The 20,747-nt window shown below is 43.4% G+C and overlaps 1 protein-coding gene and 1 long non-coding RNA gene across 7 annotated transcripts in view; one reads left to right on the top strand and one right to left on the bottom strand.

Moving 5' to 3' along the window:
• The window catches only part of SPATS2L (spermatogenesis associated serine rich 2 like), a 233,839-nt gene that overhangs the window by 5,534 nt on the left and 207,558 nt on the right, over nt 1-20,747 (top strand). The gene's annotated exons all lie outside the window — the stretch shown is intronic.
• LOC132539406 (uncharacterized) overlaps nt 1-20,747 on the bottom strand; it is a 283,959-nt gene that overhangs the window by 234,264 nt on the left and 28,948 nt on the right. Inside the window, exon 3 of one of the 2 annotated variants that reach the window (XR_009550669.1) lies at nt 13,200-13,427. The exons of the other annotated variant lie outside the window; for it this stretch is intronic. This is a non-coding gene — a long non-coding RNA (uncharacterized LOC132539406). Of the gene's footprint in view, nt 1-13,199; nt 13,428-20,747 lie in introns of those variants that run through there. 2 annotated transcript variants of the gene reach the window in all.

Genomic DNA, 20,747 nt, shown 5'->3' with positions numbered 1-20,747 from the left:
ATAAGATAGAAAGCAGGACAAAATGTCTAATAAACAGGAAACATAAAGTAGAAATAGAGCAGATGAAAATAGGGACTTCAGGGCAGAAGGAAGAGAGGAAGTCTGTTTGGGGGATGTTACTAGAACCCTATGTCTTAGTAATCTTTGCTTGAGCTTGATAGCTAACATGGGGGTGGACCAGAAATATTGTCTGGACAGATGATGTCAGAGTTGAGAGTAGAAGCAGGAAACAGGATTAGGGCAGAGAGTTGCTCGTAAACTTGAAGACGTATAAATGCAATGAACTGCTTACTACAGTGATTTAACCCAGGACACATAACCATTCATATTTAGCACAGGAGCCTGTATAACCTCTGAGTCCCTGTCAGACTGAGCTCACAGTTCATAATCACAGCTGGGAACCTTCTAGGCTCCACTCATCTCAGAACCAGTCTTCCTAGAGCAGCTGAGCAGAATCAGCAGCCTCCCTTCAGAGAGTGGGCAGTTCCTACCGTTCTCTATATTCTCTGTCTCTGCTCATGACATAAACTCTGTTCCCACTATGCACCTGAACAGCAGGCTCTCCATGATGGGTGGTCTCATGTTAGGCTAAAGACCAGCTTCTCAGAGTCAGTCTCCACATGTTCTTTTCATTCCTCTCTCTCCTCCTGACTACCTAGACTTGGTCATCACTCTGTTCTGGGATGAGTATACTTATCTACGTCATGGTTCTCCCCGGTTGAATTTTCCCCATTCTCAGTACTTCTACCATGTCAGTCTTCCTAAATCTCTTGTTCTTCTGAGACTTCTCCAAGGATTGCTTCTCATGAAGCCTGTGTTGAATCTGTTTTTATCTGATTCTCAGGTTAGTGTTTTCTCTTCCTCCCCTTCTTCTTCCTCCTCCTCCTCTATTCAAATACTGTCTATGCCTACCTTCCATTCTATCCAGTTGCTTTTGGCAGAAAGTCCAACCTCAAAATGGTGTTGTTTTTTTAAAAAATTATTATTGTTTTGGTTTTGTTTTTATACTAGAGCACTACTCAGCTCTGGTTTATGGAAGTGCAGGGGACTCTAACCCTAACTCTAATCTGGCACTTTGGAGTCTCAGGCTTCAGTCTTTTTGCAGAACCATTATACTATACTACCCACACCCTACAAGCTGGTTTTGTCCAGATTTGTCCTCACAGTCTTGTTCAGATTATCAAGTCTGTTTTCTACTTCCTTCTAGCATGAACCTTCTGGTTCTATTCCTTAGACTTTCTAAAATGACTGTTAAGCCTCTTGTTCATGCTTTGCGTTTTTTTTTTTTTTAAGAATCCTTTTCCTCTTTCCTCTGACCTAACCACCACATTCTTCAAATTCAAGTTGACTTGCCCTCATTCTACCTCTTCTGCCTTTTTTTATTTTCTATATATATATATTTTTTTCTGACCATCAGGCACTCTTTAAAACTATTGTGTGCCTAATGCTTTGAGCGTTGATGTGCTTTGTGGGCTATCTTTCAACCATCTACAAGTACTTTGGACATAGCAAGTAGTTGAAGCCTGTTGAATTAATGAACTAGAAAGGTATGATTTTCTTAAATGATGGGCTTTGATAGTTCCTGTGTACTATCTGACATCCTGTCCCCAGAGTCCACTTCCTAGTCTACCTCCTAGTCCAGATCTCAACAAATATTAGTTAACATAGAAATTAATGTTGACATTGGATACAGGGGTAAGGACATTGCAGGGGGTTTCTGTGAAGGAGCCCCCCTCCCCCCATTTTTCTTCAGTGGTTCTAGTCAGCCTCTCCCATCAGCTGTGAGAATTCTGAGGCCTTGGCATATTCCAGAACTAGATAATAATGGAGGCTGGCAGTTGTGAGTTGGAATTAAGGAGAGTCGTTATTTTAAAGAAGAGTGATGGGTCCCTAGTAGTGAGCAAAAATAAAGTATTTAGCCTTTATGCCAGGGTTTTATAAATAAAATAATTAAGCTAGATTATTAGTTATCTTTACTTTTTTATTGGATAGAGACAGCCAGAAATTGAGAAGAAAGGGGTGATAGAGAGGGAGAGAGAGATCTTGCAGCCCTGCTTCACCACTTGTCAGTCTTTCCCTCTGCAGGTGGGGAGTGGGAGCCTTAACCCGGGTCCTTGTGCACTGTAACATGTGCACCCAATCAGGTGTGCCACCAGCCGGCCTCTAAGGTACTATTTCTAATGGGAAGAAGTGTCTAGCCTTGCTGGAGAAATGCAAAGGTACCTCACTCAGAAGCACAGGTCTAAGATTGGTTATAAGAGGACAGTTCCTTGTTCAGGAGGGACACTTCCTCGTTCAGGGGGGGGCATAGTTCCTTGTTTGGGGGGACATGGCTGGGACATTTCTAAAGCAGCCGTTGTTTGAGGAGATCATTGAAAGAATTTGGATAAGATTTCAATGGCTATTATTGATAGTACGTGTGGGGAAAGGTGAGGGTGTAGTAAGGCTCTGAGGGTTACATCAGTACTCTATCACATTGCAACTGTTCCTGAGCTGAAACCCCACTTATGTTCTCCTGGGCATTGGTGGTCTGCTGTGCTGAATCATACAGCTGCCTGCAATAGTTGCTTCTGATACCAAGTGATGGACTGATAGTGACACAAAGCACAAAATAACTCTAGTAAAGCAATATGACCATTGTGCTTTGGGATCGCAGCCAACCTGCTTAGAGAGCAAAGGCCTTCTGCGCCTTGGGAACTGTCAGCAATATCAGTAGGAAGAGAACCACCCCAGCTTTGGTCCTCAGCATTCTGCCTTCTGTGGGATGCTGCCCAGGGGACCCAGCAGAGCCCAGTGCCAAGTAAAACATACCACTAACATAAAACCCTATTCTAATTCTATAGAAGTATGACCTGTTCCATAAATGGAGGCCTGGTGGCTACCAGTGTGGGGCTAAGGAAGGTAGTCCTATACGGATTGCCCATGTCATTTTATGAGTCCGCAAGCACCCTGCCATCCCGCTTCGCTAAGCATGCTGAAACATGGGCTGTACTACACAGCATCTCACTTAGATACGCATTACCATCTTTTCCAAGACTACGTTATTCATTGTTTTATCGTCCCTGTTTTGCTAAAGAGTTGTGGTGAGACAGAGAAAGGCTGTGTAGTATGCACAGTGATGAACAGATAGACCTGATGGGCACTGGTATTTTTTTTTTATTATTATTATTATTTAATATTTATTTATTTATTTTTGTTGCCTTTGTTGTTGTATTGTTGTAGTTATTATTGATGTCATTGTTGTTGGATAGGACAGAAAGGAATGGAGAGAGGAGGGGAAGACAGAGAGGGAAAGAGAAAGGTAGACACCTGCAGACCTGCTTCACCGCCTGTGAAGCGACTCCCCTGCAGGTGGGGATCCAGGGGCTCAAACTGGGATTCTTACTCCAGTCCTTGTGCTTTGCGCCACATGCCCTTAACCCACTGTGCTACTGCCCGACTCCGGCACTCGTATTTATTATTATTATTATCTTTATATTTATTTATTGGATAGAGACCGTCTGAAATCGAGGGGAAGGGAGAGACAGAGAGGGAAAGAGACAGACCCCTGCTTTTCCACTCATAAAGATGTTGCCCTGCAGGTGGGAACTGGGGGCTTGAACCTGGGTCCTTGCGCATTCCAACATGTGCACTTAATCAGGTGTGCCACCACCCAGCCCCACACTGGTATTTTTAAGGACCTCTCCTACCACTAGGATTGATTCTTTCTTTTTAAGGATCAAAATGTTAAGAGTCGCAAAGCACTCATCAGTTATCAGTAGTATCTAATTCCTAAAATTCAGGGTCAAGTGGCTATAGCCCACATCATTGGGATAGTTAGCACTTACTGGTCAGCTCATTTCAACCTGACAGGGATGTCATAAGTAAGTGGTGCTATTCCCCCCTTAAGAAGGGGATACTGAAGTAAGTGAAGTACCATACAAAGAGGTATAGCATAATGGTTATGCAAAAAGACTCATGCCTGAGGCTTCAGGGTCAATCCCCAGCACCACAATAAACCGGAGCTGAGCAGTGCTCTGGTAAAAAGAAAAAGAGAAGAAAAAAAAAAAAAAGAGGGCAGGTGATGGTACACCTGGTTAAGCTTACATGTCACCAGGTACAAGGACCCCAGTTTGACCCTTGTACCTCACCTGCAGGAGAATCCTCACAAGCCATGAAGTAGGTCTGTAATTGTCTCTCTGTCTCTCTCCCTCTCTGTCTCCCCTGCCCACTTAATTTCTTTCTGTCCTATCCAATTAAAAAAAAAATGAAAGGAAAGGAAAAAGAAAAGGCCCCCAGGATTCATAATGCTGACACTGAGTTTCAGCGATAACCCTGGTGGCAGAATATATATATATATATTTATAAATTTGCAGAGTTGATATAAGTAGATAGTTCATTTGACCCTCAAACCTTGATCTTTTTCATCCATCATCCTGTAGGTACTCACAGGATGCTCAAAATTATTCAAGATCCTACCTATCGGTTTAGTACAGACATTGATCAGAGATACTAATGCCTTGTGACAACCACTGTGGTTCAAAAGTGTGTGAAAAGCTGGGAGCTACACAGCAGAGCCTGTGTGGAGGTCTCCCAGATGAGTGGCCTCCGTGTCCAGCACCTGTCTAATTTCATACTCAGTGTGATGTGGTGTGCTGCTCAAGCACTCTAAATTTACATCTGATTTGTTTCTAAATAAAGAGCATTTTGTCATGTTAGGGTTACATCTATCTTATAAATTACAAGATCTTCTGCCCTCCTTTCTCTCCTTTTCCCCCACTTCTAGTCTGAAACTTATCTTACTGAATGGCATCATGTTTTCTGAGGGCTCTTGCTCTTTATCTCTCGGTTCTTTAGGATTTCAATCAGCCTTTCCTTTTTTTTTTTTATTGAGAGGATTAATGGCTTACAGTCAACAATAAAATACAATAACAAAAAATAAAATACAGTAGTTTGTACATGTGTAACATTTCTCAGTTTTCCACATAACAATTCAACCCCCTCTAGGTTCTTTTTTTAAATTTTATTTTATTTTTTCTTTTTATTCTCATTGCATTATTTATTTTTTAAATTTCTTTATTGGGGAATTAATGTTTTACAGTTGACAATAAATAGAATAGTTTGTACATGCATAACATTTCTCAGTTTTCCACGTAACAATACAACCCCCACTAGGTTCTCTGTCATCCTCTTCCAGGACCTGTACTCTCCCCCCACCCACCCCAGAGTCTTTTACTTTGGTGCAATACACAAGCTCTACTTCAGGTTCTACTTGTGCTTTCTCTTATGATCTTGTTTTACAACTTCTGCCTGAGAGTGAGATCATCCCCTATTTATCCTTCTGTTTCTGACTTATTTCATTTAACATGGTTTCTTCAAGCTCCATCCAAGATGAGCTGAAAATGGTGAAATCACTATTTTTAATAGCTAAGTAGTATTTCATTATATATATACCACAACTTGCTTAGCCACTCATTTGTTGTTGGACACCTGAGTTGCTTCCAGGTTTTGGCTATGACATTGTGCTGCTAAGAACATATGTGTACACAGATCTTTTTGGATGGGTGTGTTGGATTCCTTAGGATATATCCCCAGGAGAGGAATTGCAGGATCATACGGTAGGTCCACTTCTTGCCTTCTGAGAGTTCTGCAGACTGCTCTCCACAGGGCTTGGACCAAATTACATTCCCACCAGCAGTACAGGAGGGTTCCTTTGTCCCCACAACCTCTCCAGCATTTGTTGCTGCTACATTTTCTGATGTATGACATTCTCACAGGAGTGAAGTTTTTTTTTTTTATTTATTATTGGTGATTTAATAATGAAAGACAAAATTGTAGGATAACAGGTACAATTCCACAGGATTCCCACCACCAGAGTTCATATCCCATCCCCTCCATTGGATAGTTCTATATTCTATATCCCTCTGGGAGTATGGACCCACATCATTATGGGGTGTAGAAGGTAGAAGATCTGGCTTCTGTAATTGTTTCTCCACTGGACATGGGTGTTGGCAAGTCAAACCATACTCCCATCTTGTCTCTGTCTTTCCCTAGTGTGGGAGGGCTCTGGGAAGGTGGGGCTTCAGGACACATTGGTGGGGTTGTCTGCCCAGGGAAGGCAGGCCCTGACTTTTCCGTGAGCACACAAATATGGGTAGGTCTTTCTCATCCTTTAGACAAATAGAACCTGGTTCCTTGTGTATTGTAACATGTGTGCTTAACCAGGTGCGCTGCCACCCGACCTCCTATTTATCTTCTTTTTTAAAAAATATTTACTTATTCCCTTTTGTTGTCCTTGTTGTTTTATTGTTGTAGTTATTGTTGTTGTTGTTGCATAGGACAGAGAGAAATGGAGAGAGGAGAGGAAGACAGAGAAAGACACCTGAAGACCTGCTTCACTGCCTGTGAAGTGACTGCCCTACAGGTGGGGAGCCAGGGGCTCGAACCGGGATCCTTAAGCAGGTCCTTGGGCTTTGTGCCACTTGCGCTCAACCCACAGTGCTACCGCCTGACTCCCCTATTTATCTTTTTATGGGCTTCATACATGCACGATGTCGCCACTTTTTCAGCGAGGCGGGGGAGGGGCGGACACCAGGGCTTCCTCCTGTGTTGCAGTGGCATCTCCTGTGTGGTGCTGGGACAGGGCCTTGCCTGCCCTCAGGGCAAGTGCCTTACCCCATAACTATGTCTCCAGCCCCTAGTTCTAATTCTTGACCTGTGTGCAGTAATTGGTGTTATTGGCCACTCTCTGCTCCTGGAAACCTTGCTTACCTACTTCTTGGGGCATGCCTCACTGCTGACTTTTTCCTGTTGCTCAGCATTAGATTCATTGGGGCTTCCTCTGCTCCTTCCAGGACATCAGCGTCCTGTAGAGTTCACCCTCTGCTCACACTTCCCATGTGTCCTGAGCAGCTCACCAGCTCCCACGTCAATACCCACAATTCCTAAACTGCCCACCCCTACTTTGGATTCTTTTCTGACATCTGTTCCAGGTACCTGAAAGATTCAAGCTACACCTCCTTCTCTGTTCTCTCGCCTCAATTTGTGAAACCCATTTGGCTGAGTTCCATATCTGGACATTGTAGATTTCTCTCTGCTGTGTTTTACTGGTCACCAAGCTCTGTAGAAAAATATTTTTCTGGGGAGTCAGGTGGTAGCTCAGCGGGTTAAGCGCAAGGACCAGCGTAAGGATCCCCTGGCTCCCCACCTGCAGGGGAGCCACTTCACAGGCAGGCGGTGAAGTAGGTCTGCAGGTGTCTTTCTCTCCCCCTCTCTGTCTTCCCCATCCTCTCTATTTCTCTCTGTCCTATCTAACAACAACAGCAACAATAAAAACAAGGGCAACAAAAAGGAAAATAAATAAATATAATAAGAAGAAAAATAAAAATATTTTTCTGGGGCCAGGTGGTGGCGCACTGAGTTAAGCGCTCACATTATATTGTGCAAGGACCCAGGTTTAAGCCCCTAGTTCCCACTGTCAGGGGGAAAGCTTCACAGGGGGTGAAGCAGGGCTACAGGTATCTCTCTGTCTCTCTCCCTATCTCCTCCCCCCTCAATTTCTCTCTGTCTCTATCCAATAATAAATAAATAAAAAGAATAAAAAGAAAAAAATATTTTTTCGAGTATCTTGAGATCTCCCCTTTCCACCCAGGCCTTCATCCCTTCTCTGGAGGATTACTGCAGTAGCCTGCTGACGGACCTCTTCTGCTTGGCCAGCCTCTAGCTGTTCCTACACTGCTGCCTTTCTAAGAGGCAAATCTGGTCACAACTTTCTGGCGCTTACAGTCCTTCAGTAGAGTCCCTGCTTGTCCAGGATAAGCTCTAAGCTTCCTAGCATAGCATGAAAGTTTTGTGGTCTAGGCCCTCTCTTCTGGTATATCTCAAAGTCTTCTCTAATGATCCTGGTCTCCGGTGTCAGTTCCTACCCTTAGTATCTCTGTTAAAAGAAGAAATGAGAGGAGGGTTGGGAACAGAGAAGGGATCATAGATCTGTGCTCTTAGGATTCTTTCCACTGGCTGCCTGAGGCTGTGGAGCACATGAAATATGGCTGACAGGTTTGCTGTAAGTGCAGAATGCACCACTCACCCCAAGCTGATATGAATCCAACGTGGGGCCAGTCAGTGATGCGCTTGGTAGAACAGCCATGTTACCAGGAGCACAGATTTGGGTTCAAGCCCTGGTCTCTACCTGCAAGTGGTGAAGCAGTATTGGACATGTCTCTCTTCCCTCTCTCCAGCGGTCTCTCCACCCCTCTTGATTTCTCTGTCTTTGTCCAGTAAACAAAATATAGGAAAAAATGTAAAATAAGTCATGAACAAATTTTAATGATGTTTCTATGTTGAAACAACAATTTTAGGTTTAGTGGATTTGATAATATCTGTCTGATGTTAAAATTAACTTCAAGGCAGGGGAGATAGCAAACTGACTCTCCTGCCTGAGGCTCCAAAGTCCCAGGTTCAATCCCCCGTACTACCACAAGCTAGAGCTGAGCAGTGAGTGCCCTGGTAAAAAAAAAAAGAGAGAGAGAGAGAGAAAGAAAGAATTAAAGAATTCACTTGCTACTTCTACTTCTTTTTCTTAACAACATGACTACTAGGAAGCTTAGAATTGCCAATGTGCCCTACACTGTCGTGTTGAACAACACCATCACCCAACATGAGCCAAGCCCGGGGGCTTCTTGATAGATTAGGTCAAACACGCAGGCATCAGGAAACAGAAATGACTTGAGAAAGTCCAGAGGCAAAGTGTGTTTGAGATAAGACTCCGCCTTGGGGAGACAGTAAGAGAACAATGGCCAGGAGTCACCCACAGCCCACACAGTGCAGAGAGTGCCACGAAAGCACACACGTGTCTCCCCTGGCCTATTCTGTCACTGCAGGACTGGGGAGCAGGGTGCTTGGGTGGCACAGGGAGGGTCTGCCACAGACGGGAGCAAGGAAGGTGCGAGTGGAGCCACAGGAGAGGCAGCAGAAGAATGCTGAGAGCGCTGTGTGAAGGGCCCTGGCATCACCATCCTGCCAGTGATGGCTCTTGGTGAGCTCAGTCTCAGTGCCTCACTGTCTCGCACTATCACCCTGAGCACATCACTCAAGGCACCTTGAGCCTCAGCCTGTCTTCCGTTCACTGTGCCTCAAACAAAGCCATGCTCCACGCCATCAGTGAGTAGTCTCCAGAAACCAGCTTTGCGTCAAGCTACGCAGATAGTAATCTTGTGGTCCATGACCTGGCTTTGAGAGAAGGTTATATGTGTGTGTGTGTGTGTGTGTGTGTGTGTGTGTGTGTGTGTGTTGTGGTGGGGAGAGGCTGTTGCGCACCCAGTTAAGCGCATGTAGCGCCAAGCACAAGGACCCGCACAAGGATCCAGGTTTGAGCCCCCACTCCCCACCTGCAGGGAAGGCACTCCACAAGCGGTGAAGCAGGTCTACAGGTGTCTGTCTCTCTCTCTCCCTTCTCACCCTCTCCGTCTCCCTCTCCTCTCTCAACTTCTCTCTGTCTTAGCCAATAAAACAAACGAGAAAAAAAGAAAAAGAAGGAAAAAATAACTGCCAAGGGCAGTGGATTTGTAGTGCCAGCACCGACACCCCCAGAGATAACATCGAGGCAAAAATAAAAATAAATAAAAAATGAGAGAGAGAGAGAGAGAGATGGATGGAGAGAGATATTATGTGGGTGATTAGAAAGGCCTCAAAGGAGGTAGATAGCATAGTGGTCATGCAAAGAGACGCTCATGCCTGAGGCTCCAAAGTCCCAGCTTTATCCCCCATACACCAGAGCTGAGTAGTGCTCTGGTAAAACAAACAAACAAAAAAACCCAAAATAGCATTCTGTTTCCTGAGAGATACACAGAGTCCTATGTTTTTTGCAATGGAAAAGCCAGCCAGCCAACACTAGGAAACCAGGCTTATCAGGTTGGAGCGATAAGGAGAAACCTGGAGGTGGAGGAAGAAGCCATGACTATCCAAAGGAAGGCTGGCTACTTTACATTCTGATACTGTGACTCAGTGCCTTCTGTCCTGGCCCTTTGCTGATTGGTTCTGAGGTGAGTGTCTCCTCTGCCACCCCCTCCCTAAGTTGTTTACTTTACATACCAGACATTTGTTGAAGATTCATTAAGGGGAAAGTTTCTTGCGCTAAAAATGAAAATTTGAAGGTTATAAGTCTACAGGAAATAGCCTGAAAAGAATGGTGATCCTGAGGTTGGCTGGTAGCACCCTTAGTTGAGCACTTACTTTACCATGCGTGAGGACACAGGTTTGAGCCCCTGCATCCTCATCTGCAGGAGTGAGGGGAGAACTTCATGCGTGGTGAAGCAGGTCTACAGCTATCTGTCTTTATTTCTCTCTTTCTGTCTCTATCGCCTCCTCTCCTCTCAATTTCTGTCTGTCCTATTTAATTAAAAAATAAATAAATAAAAATAAAGGAAGGAAAAAAGAAGAAAGAAGAAAAAGGAAAAATGACCACTCAGAGCAATGGTGAAATCATGCAGGCTTTGAGCCCCAGCAGTAACCCTGGTAGCAATTAAAGAAGGAGAAGGAGGAAAAGGAGGAAGAGGAGAATGAAATGGATGAGGAAGAGGAAAGAAGAAGGAAAAGGAGAAGAAGAAGAAGGGTGATTCCCCCAGAATGGTTATTTCTCTTTCCTGCCCCCAACTTGTTTTTGTTTGTTTATTTGTTTTACAAGATCTGGGCTGAGTTGAGGCCTTTGTGTCTTAGTGATGTACCATTAGAGGTGTGTGTGTGTGTGTGTGTGTGTGTGTGTGTGTGTGTGTGTGTGTGTGTGTGTGTGTGTGTAACTGGAGCCTGGGACATGTGCAGTTGCACAGCTGCAACTCCCCCTCCCCATTATTATTTCATCAGAGAGATAAAGTGAGTTGGGGAGAAATACCATAGCAGGAAAACTTCTTTCTCAGAGCCCGTCTGATGTGGTGCCAGGACTCAGACGGTGGTGCAGCTGCCCTGCCCAGTGAGCCACCTCTCTGGCCCTGTACTATCAGATTGTGCATTTTGCCTTGCTCTGCCAGTTTACCCAGGAAGCCACAACTCCACCTTGTTTGGGGATCAATCAGGTTTTCACTTTATGATTCACAGGTTGACTTTGTTTCACTAGTTCCCAAGTCTTTACATTAAGTTCATGATGAAGGACCCTAAGCTGTCTTCATTAAATGCTGCCAGGTCCAAACCTTTAACTCCACCTGCTGCTTGCTAACTGGCTTCTGGGTCCCCTTTGCATCACATGTGCTACTTGGGAGAAGGAGGGGGAGGAGGAAGAGGAGGAAGACAAAGGGGGAAGAAGAAGAGGAGGAAGAGAAAGGGGGAGGAGGAAGAGAGGGGAAGGAAAGACTAGCTTTCCTAGCTTTCCTTTTGGCACCACATCAGACAGGCTCTGAAAAAGAAGTTTGCCTGCTATGGTATTTCTCCCCAACTCACTTTATCTCTCTGATGAAATAATAATGGGTGGGGGGGAGTTGCAGCTAGTTGCAGGACTAGCTTTCCTGAGCTGTGAGATAGCCCTTTCTTAACTCCAGAAAGAAGACTGATCTTCTGTGTGAGTGAGAGGGTGACTTCCTAGATGGTATGATTCCAGAATCCAGACTATGTCAAAGGACACTAAGACTATCAAGAGTTCTCTCCCTCTCCACTGTGTAGAAGCCTACATTGTGAGAACTGTTCCTTTTCCTAGGAGCGAATGGTTCAGCAGGGAAACTGGAACACCTGGTTCTGAGGCAGGCCCTTGGCTGCCTATATAAACTCGAGCAAATGATTGATTTGATCTTCCTAAGCCTATTTTCGCGTGTGCACAGGGAGATTTATAAGGCCAACTTGTTTCATTAATATCTTATTATGGGGCCGGGGGTGGCGCACCTGGTTGAGCACACGTTACAATGTGTAAGGACCTGGGTTCCAGCCTCTGCAGGTTGGAGTGAAGCAGATGTCTCTCTGTCTCTCTCCCTCTCTCTCTCCCGCTTCCCTCTCAATTTCTGGCTGTCTCTATCAAATAAAGATAATAAGAAAAAAATTATTTTTTTTTTAGATCTAGAGGCAAAGTGATGGCACACCGGTTGAACACACACGTTACAGTGTGCAAGGACCCTGGGTCAAGCCCTTGGTCCCCATGTGCAGGGGGAAAGCTTCACAAATGGTGAAGCAGGACTGCAGGTCTCTCTCTCTCTCTCTCCTCTTCCCTCCCTCCCTATCTCCCTCCTCAGAATTTCTCTCCATCTGTATTCATAATAAATAAATAAATATTTAAAAAAGAAAGATTTAAAAATCTAAATAAGATAAAATGTAGTGTCCAGCACCAGGACCTAAAATGCCAGTGCTGTCGGAGCAGTAACTTAAGCAAATTAGATGTGTTCTTGGGTTCACTAATTTATCGACCTTCCTTGAGACCAGTAAGGAAGAAATCTGTGTCTCTTGACCCAGATTCTCATCCCATCAGGGGAGGCAAAGGGTCAGAAGGAAGCTGTCCTCACATTTTGCTTAAGGCTACTCCTGCTTAATGGTTTGCATTTATGAAAATATTCATCCGGGATTCTAAGTACAGCATGAGGCCATGGATAAAGAGGCATGTTTACATCCTTTGTCAGAATAATGTAAGAGTAAACAAAACAAATTTTTCAGTCTCTGAATAGTCAAGTGCACTGCCATCAAAATAAACTTTCATTTCCATTCTTCGTTGATAAATTACAAATAAAAGAAAGCATTAAAATACGCTGAGAAGGGGAATTCATACACAAATCAGACACCAGGGACAGATTTCACACTTCTTTTCTTTCCTTAGCTGTGGGTGTTTTGGAAGTTCTTTTGTTGGAACCTTTGTTGCTTACAAGAAAAGGAGAAAAGCTTTAGTGTACTAAGGAAAGAATAGTTTTGATTGGAAGCAATATTGTTCTCAGTGTGGGCTGACTTTCAGATATTACAGTGATTGCTAATACATAACCTAGGAAACTCACTTATTGAAGAGTCACAAACAGCAGTTAAGATAGTCTGATTTGACGTGTTGCCACTTCTGATGGAGTGTCTCTCTTAGCAATGTGGGCACGCCTGCATTTTGCAAAGTGGAGAATGTCTTTTTACCTGGACTCTTTTTTTTAAATTTTTTATTTAAGAAAGGATTAATTAACAAAACCATAGGGTAGGAGGGGTACAACTCCACACAATTCCCACCACCCAATCCCCATAACCCACCCCCTCCCCTGATAGCTTTCCCATTCTCTATCTCTCTGGGAGCATGGACCCAGGGTCATTGAGGGTTGCAGAAGGTAGAAGGTCTGGCTTCTGTAATTGCTTCCCTGCTGAACATGGGCGTTGACTGGTCGGTCCATACTCCCAGTCTGCCTCTCTCTTTCCCTAGTAGGGTGTGTCTCTGGGGAAGCTGAGCTCCAGGACACATTGGTGGGGTCTTCAATCCAGGGAAGCCTGGCCAGCATCCTGGTGGCATCTGGAACCTGGTGATTGAAAAGAGAGTTAACATACAAAGCCAAACAAATTGTTGAGCAATCATGGACCCAAAGCTTGGAATAGTGGAGAGGAAGTGTTAGGGAGGTACTCACTGCAAACTCTAGTGTACTTCTGCTTTCAGGTGTGTATTTTGCAGTAGTTTATGGATATGTGTGAACATAAGCTCTCTCTCACAGAAACTGGTTTATATCTAGGTTATGGGACTTTGTTAGAAAGTGAACCACCTGAGATGAAATTAGAGTGTACTATAAAAGGAAAGGTCTCACCCGAGTAATGAAGCTGAAGGGTTGTCATTCCACACGTGAAGTCTCTGGACACAGTCTGAGGTGAAGCATGTTGAGGTGGCAATCGTTGCTTTGGTTAGGTTGTGATCGGCGGATGCAATATTATTTGGTATGGATTGGGAGAGGCATACGGGAAAGTGGGCCCTATCCAAGGGTTCCAGGACTGGGGGAAGTAGGGGCTCTATAGTGGAGATGTGAGGTTCCTGCTGTCTTAGGGTTCAAAAAGACAATCGATAGTTAATGTTATCATCACATTATTTGGTAATTGGTTTAACTTTGAAAAGTCCTTTTGTTATGGTTTGCTGTACAGTACCCAGTATCTTGTATATAGCTGTGCTATTGGATGCTTCTAATCTACTTGGTCTAGGCTTCTGAGAGAGTCCGCATATCAAATACACAGCCTATCTATTAAAAAGATTCAGTTTGTGTTTTGAAAAACTTTGAGACATACAATTGATTTTCCCCCTCTCATATTAATTAACTACTGATTTATATGTCTACATTTTGCTAGGAGTGTACATAAACACCATTCCCACCACCAAAAGACTGTGACTCATCCCTCCCACCCACTCCCACCCCCCACTGGCCCAGGAAGCTGCATGTCTACCCCTCACCACAGGGTTTTTACTTTGGTGCCCTACTTACAATTTGGTCAGGTCCTGCTTTTAGTTTCCCTTTCAGATCTTCTTAGTTAACTTCTGTTGATGAGTGGGATCATCCCATACTCATCTTTATCTTTCTGACTTAGTTCACTTAACATAATTCCTTCTAGCTCTGTACCTGGACTCTTAATGTCCTGATCTACAAGGTCTTTATCCTCTGTCATTGACTTCCCCTTGTGAAATCTGAATGCTGAACTGAATTCCATCCATGTTCATGGGTTCTTTGTGGATCTGATCCCTGCCTGGCATGTAAGACCCTATCCTCAGCACAGTGTCATATTCCAAGGGTGAGCACTCAAAGAGAGAATGTTAATCTACTGCCCCAGGAATTAGAACTAAAAGCATTCAAAGCGCTGTTTACTGTTGGGTGTGGCGTTGAATATATAAACTCACTTATTATTTGGGTCGTCCCAGAGCAGGCACAGCTTCCTTCTGAACTCTGCTGAGTTACATTTACATTTATGATGATTTCTCATTTCTGAAGGCAAGGCATGTTTAAGTATGGCTTACATAGATGCTCAAAGGGCAACTTCATTAAAGTTACATGACATTAGAAACAGAGGATGCTAGCATGGGGGCGGAGAAGAGACGTGAGAATGGTGGGTGTTGTGGTATAGTAATTAAAAAATAAAAACTCCACACAGGCTTTGTCTGGGGTTTAACAAACGGGAGGTTTGTTACATCACAGTTATTTAGCTATAACAAAATAGGCAAAGGGGCAAAGATGGGCAAGTCATGATGGCCAGAGCACTCGCTTAGCTACACGTGTTCAGGTCCTGGGGAAAGCTCATGGAGGGTCCTAGGCAGAGGGGAGCAGGCAAAGGCTGCACTCCCACCAGGCACTCACTTCAGTAACTTTCTAGAAACCCACAATCCTTTGTAGTTCACATAAGTATGTTGTATGGTCCGCAGGCTGATGTCAGCTGTGTGCTGACTCCCTTCAGCTCCCAACAGTGTGGTCTAACATTCTCCGAAAATGCAGGAATTGGAACACTGCCGGAAATGAGGCATCTCCCATGTTATGGTACAATGCAACGAAGCCAACAGAAGTCTTCATGTCTTTGTCTTATTTGTGATTGGACCCAATACTCATCCTCAAACAGAGGTGAACAGAGAGATTTCTAAAACCTCTTACTTTCAGTACTGTGTGCAAATACAGCTGCTCCTAGGGCTTTCTACCACCTTTCCAAGTGCTGCAGTGTAAGGCCTGCAACTTCCATGTGGTAATCTTTCAAATATTTGACCATATTTGACCATGTATCTATTATTCCAAGTCCTTGTCTTTCTTGACCTGGGCACGTTCAGTTCTTTCAACTGAGACCTCTCACACTGTTAACCCTCCTCAGGCACCTGCCTCTCTGCCTATACCATTTTAAAAGTGAGGCATCTTGAACTCCATGTCCAGTTGCTGACTTCTGGAAGCAGAGACAGCATGGCTGCTATTTATTCCATTACTAGGGCACTAAGACTAGATTTGATTAATTTAGTCAAATATTGTGTTGGCCTCCATTTTAATTCATTTTGTTTGAAAGTATGTCATAAAGCACCTTGCTTTTACACAAGACAAAATCCAACTTTCTTCACCTTATTTATTGGCTTATTTATATTTTCCTTATTTATTGGCTCCAAAGCCAATAAAATCTCCCTCCCTCTATACTTGTGCATTTAATTATGTAGAGCACTTTACATTTATTCTTTTAATTGTTTCTTCTTGTCTATATTGTTTCTATCTAGACATTTTTGAATTTTCTAAATTTTTATCTGCTGGAAGTAATAATTCTCTAGCTTTCTTTCTTCTTCTTCTTCTCCTCCTCCTCCTCCTCCTCCTCTTCTTCTTCTTCTTCTTCTTCTTCTTCTTCTTCTACTTCTTCTCCTCCTCCTCCTTCTTTTTTTTTTTACCAGTTTTTTTTTTTTTTTTTACTCAGTTCTGGCTTCTGATGGTGTGAGGAATTGAACCTGGGACTTTGGAGCCCCAGCCAAGGAGAGTCTGTTTGTAGAACCGTTGTGCTCTCTACCAGCCAGCCCCGTCCCCCTACCCCTACTTCTCCTCCTTTATCAGTCACACATTTTAAGAATGTCATTTTCTCTGTCCCTGGTCAACCTAGACAGGCCAGAATTGGAGCCTTGTGACTTTCTGCAAGAGACTTCTTGACATCAATGTATAGATTTTGTTAGTTGTTTTTTTTTTTTTAACTATTTTTATTATCTTTCATTTGTGTTTGCATTCTTGTCTCCGAGCTAAGTGGATAGAGTCTGAAAAGATTTAGTCAAATGACTTAGTGACACTGCTGATCGTCTTGTGGCCAGTCTTAAGACCTTGATTACAAGGTTGAAATGAGGTGAATGTCAGCTAACTTTCAGATTGCATCAATTCTTTTGAAAAACATATACAAAAGTATATCTCGGGAGTCAGGTGGTAGCATAGCGGGTTAAGTGCACATGGTGCAAAGCGCAAGGACCAGCATAAGGATACCGGTTTGAGCCCCAGGCTCCCTACCTGCAGGAAAGTCGCTTCACAGGTGGTAAAGCATATCTGCAGGTGTCTTTCTCTCCTCGTCTCTGTCTTCCCCTCCTCTTTCCATTTCTCTCTGTCCTATCCAACAACAATGACATCAATAACAACAACAATAATGACTACAACAATAAAACAAGGGCAACAAAAGGGAAATAATTTTTTAAATATTTATTTATTCCCATCTATTGCCCCTGTTGTTTTATTGTTGTAGTTATTATTGTTGTTATTGCAGAACAGAGAGAAATGGAGAGAGGAGGGGAAGACAGAGAGGGGGAGAGAAAAACAGACACCTGCAGATCGGCTTCACCGCCTGTGAAGCGACTCCCCTGCAGGTGGGGAGCCGGGGGCTCGAACCCGGGTCCTTACGCCGTCCTTGCGCTTCGCGCCACGTGCGCTTAACCCGCTGCATTACCGCCTGACTCCCAATTAATAATTTTTTTTTAAAAAAGTATATCTCGTGACCCAGATGACTTTAGAGACAAGATGATAATTTTGTAAAATAAGCTCACACCTCGTCTATAACTTCAACTCCTATGAGTTTGTCTGGTTTAAAAGAAATGCTTTTTAGCCTGTCTGTTCTCAGTTTGGAATCGTTGCTCTGAAATGAACTAGGGGTGGGGGTGGGAGGACAGGAAATCACTGCTCAGACGTCACCCCAGCACATCATTGTAGTTACTCTTCTGGGGACAGATAGTGATCAGGCTGAAGCATGTCTAAACAGCGTGCCGGTGTCTACATAAGTGGTTCCATGCAGTGTCACTGACATGACCGTGACAGAAAACACACTAATGGCATCATGTCTGTAATGGATGTGTTTTCTTTAGGTGGAAAATTCTGTATTTGAAATAACTTCTTTCTTCTCTCAGACAAACTCCCTGACTTTTTATGTTACTGTCAGCTATCTGTCAAATCTACATAAGCTGTTTTTTTGCATTGCACTTTGTTGTATTCATGTAAATTTTTTTTAAATTTCTTTATTGGGGAATTAATGTTTTACATTCAACAGTAAATACAATAGTTTGTACATGCATAACATTCCCCAGTTTCCCATATAACAATACAACCCCCACTATGTCTCTATCATCCTTCATGGACCTGTATTCTCCCCACCCATCCACCCCAGAGTCTTTCGCTTTGATGCGATACACCAATTCCATTACAGGTTCTATTTGTGTTTTCTGATCTTGTTTTTCAACTTCTGCCTGAGAGTGAGATCATCCCATATTCATCCTTCTGTTTCTGATTTATTTCACATAACATGAATTTTTCAAGGTCCATCCAAGATTGGCTGAAAACAGTGAAGCCACCATTTTTTACAGCTGAGTAGTATTCCATTGTATATATACCACAACTTGCTCAGCCACTCATCTGTTGTTGGACACCTGGGTTGCTTCCAGGTTTTGGCTATGACAAATTGTGCTGCCAAGAACATATGTGTACAGATCTTTTTGGATGGATGTGTTGGGTTCCTTAGGATCTATCCCCAGGAGAGGAATTGCAGGGTCATAGGGTAGGTCCATTTCTAGCCTTCGGAGAAAAAATTTTTACATGCTTTTCACCTCGGTTTAGATAGAAAAATTAATTTAAAAGAATAGTAACACGAAGGGGCCCAAATCTGTAGTAAATCAATGAGTAAACTATTGTCTCATTAAAAATACTAGTTTTTGTACTCTCTCTCTATACATATATTTATTCCCTGTTGTTGCACTTGTATTGTAATTATTGTTGTTGTTATTGATGTTGTTGTTCTTGGATAAGACAGAGAGAAATGGAGAGAGGAGGGGAAAACAGAGGGGGAGAGAATGATAGACACCTGCAGACCAGCTTCACCGCTTGTGAAGTGGCTCCCCTGCAGGTCGGGAGCTGAGGGCTCAAACTGGGATCGTTATGCTGGCCCTTGTGCTTGGAGCCATCTGCGCTTAACCTGCTGCGCTACCGCCCGACTCCCTATACTTTATATTTTATGAAGTACTCTCACACATATGCTTTCTTGAAAAAAAATTACACGTACTTATTGAATCTGGGAAAGATACTGAAGTGGATAAAAGTAATTAAACATCAGAGGATTAGGCTACAGTACACCAACTGTGTGCACATATTAACTTAGGAAGGACTTGGGTTCAAAAGGACCAGGTTTGAGCCCCCGCCCCTCTGCTTCCCACTTGCAGGGGGGATGCTTCAGGAGGGCTGCAGGTGTATATTTTTCTCTTTTCCTCTCTATCTCTCCCTCTCTTCTCAATTTCTCCTTATCCTATTCAATAAATTAGAAAGGAAAAAAATGGCTGCCAGGAAGCAAAGGATTTGTAGTGCAGGCACTGATCCCGAGCAATAACCCTGGTGGCACCGAAAAAAAAAAAAAGTCTCTAAAAAATACATAATAAGCGGGAGTCGGGCTGTAGCGCAGCGGGTTAAGCGCAGGTGGCGCAAAGCACAAGGACCGGCATAAGGATCCCGGTTCGAACCCCGGCTCCCCACCTGCAGGGGAGTCGCTTCACAGGTGGTGAAGCAGGTCTGCAGGTGTCTATCTTTCTCTCCTCCTCTCTGTCTTCCCCTCCTCTCTCCATTTCTCTCTGTCCTATCCAACAACAACAACAATAATAACTACAACAATAAAACAACAAGGGCAACAAAAGGGAATAAATAAATAAAATAAATATTTTTAAAAAATACATAATAAGGGGGCCGGGTAGTGGCGCACTGGCTTAGTACGAAGTGCAGGGACCGGCTCAAGGACCCCGGTTTGAGCCCCCGGCTCTCCACCTGCAGGGGAGTCACTTCACAAGTGGTGAAACAGGTCTGCAGGTGTCTGTCTTTCTCTCCCCCTCTCTGTCTTCCCCTCCTCTCTCCATTTCTGTCTGTCCTATTCAGCAATAATAACAGTAAAAACAAGAATGGGGGGAAGTGGCCTCCAGGAGCAGTGGATTCCTAGTTCAGGCACTGAGCAAAAACAAAACCAATAATAATAATGTCAGTTAAAAGTTTTACATCCAATATGGGATGATCTCACTCAGGCAGAAGTTGAAAAACAAGATCAGAAAACACTAGTAGAACCTGAACTGGAATTGGTGTATTGCACTAAAGTAAAAGACTCTGGGGTGGGGGTGTGGGGGGGACTACAGGCTCAAAAAGGATGATAGAGGACCTAATGTGTGTTGTATTGTTATGCGGAAAACTGAGAAATGTTGTGCATGTACAAATTATTATATTTACTGTCTAATGTAAAACATTAATCCCCCAATAAAGAAATTTTTTAAAAAGTTTATCATCCAGCAATTGTCATGGTTAGTAGCTGCCAAGTTTTCCTACCAGAATGCATTACCTTATGTATATATCATGGTGGTGATGATGGGTGTGTGTGTGTGTGTGTGTGTGTGTGTGTGTGTGTGTGTGTGTGTGTGTTAAATTAGCCTCATAGTGAAGCTAGGATATATATACTGAGGATGTGACCTAGTAGCTAAAAGTACCTGAAACGGGCACTTCACTTTCTAGCCTGCTACACTACTTACACAGTTGTTGTAAATTGTTTAAATCGTCCAGGCATCAGTTTCTACTTCTGTCAGATGGGGGCGGTGATATTTGTAGTGTGCACCTAATAGGCTTAGTTTAAGACCTAAAAGGATAATGCAGGGCAACCAGTTATCATAGTTCATGGCTCACAGTGAGTACCCAGCAATTGTGAGCTTTCTTTTCTGCTTTTATCACTCAAGTTCAAGGGTAGCAATTTCCCTTATCATAAAATATTATCTGAAAAGTATTTGGAATGGCTTCATATATTTCAATGCATAAATATACCTTAATGTAATCATTTCCTTGGGCTTAGACCATTTCCAATTCTTTGCTATAATA

Source organism: Erinaceus europaeus, chromosome 7, assembly GCF_950295315.1.
Source record: "Erinaceus europaeus chromosome 7, mEriEur2.1, whole genome shotgun sequence".
NCBI lineage: Eukaryota > Metazoa > Chordata > Mammalia > Eulipotyphla > Erinaceidae > Erinaceus > Erinaceus europaeus.
This window is presented reverse-complemented; position numbering and strand designations above follow the sequence as displayed.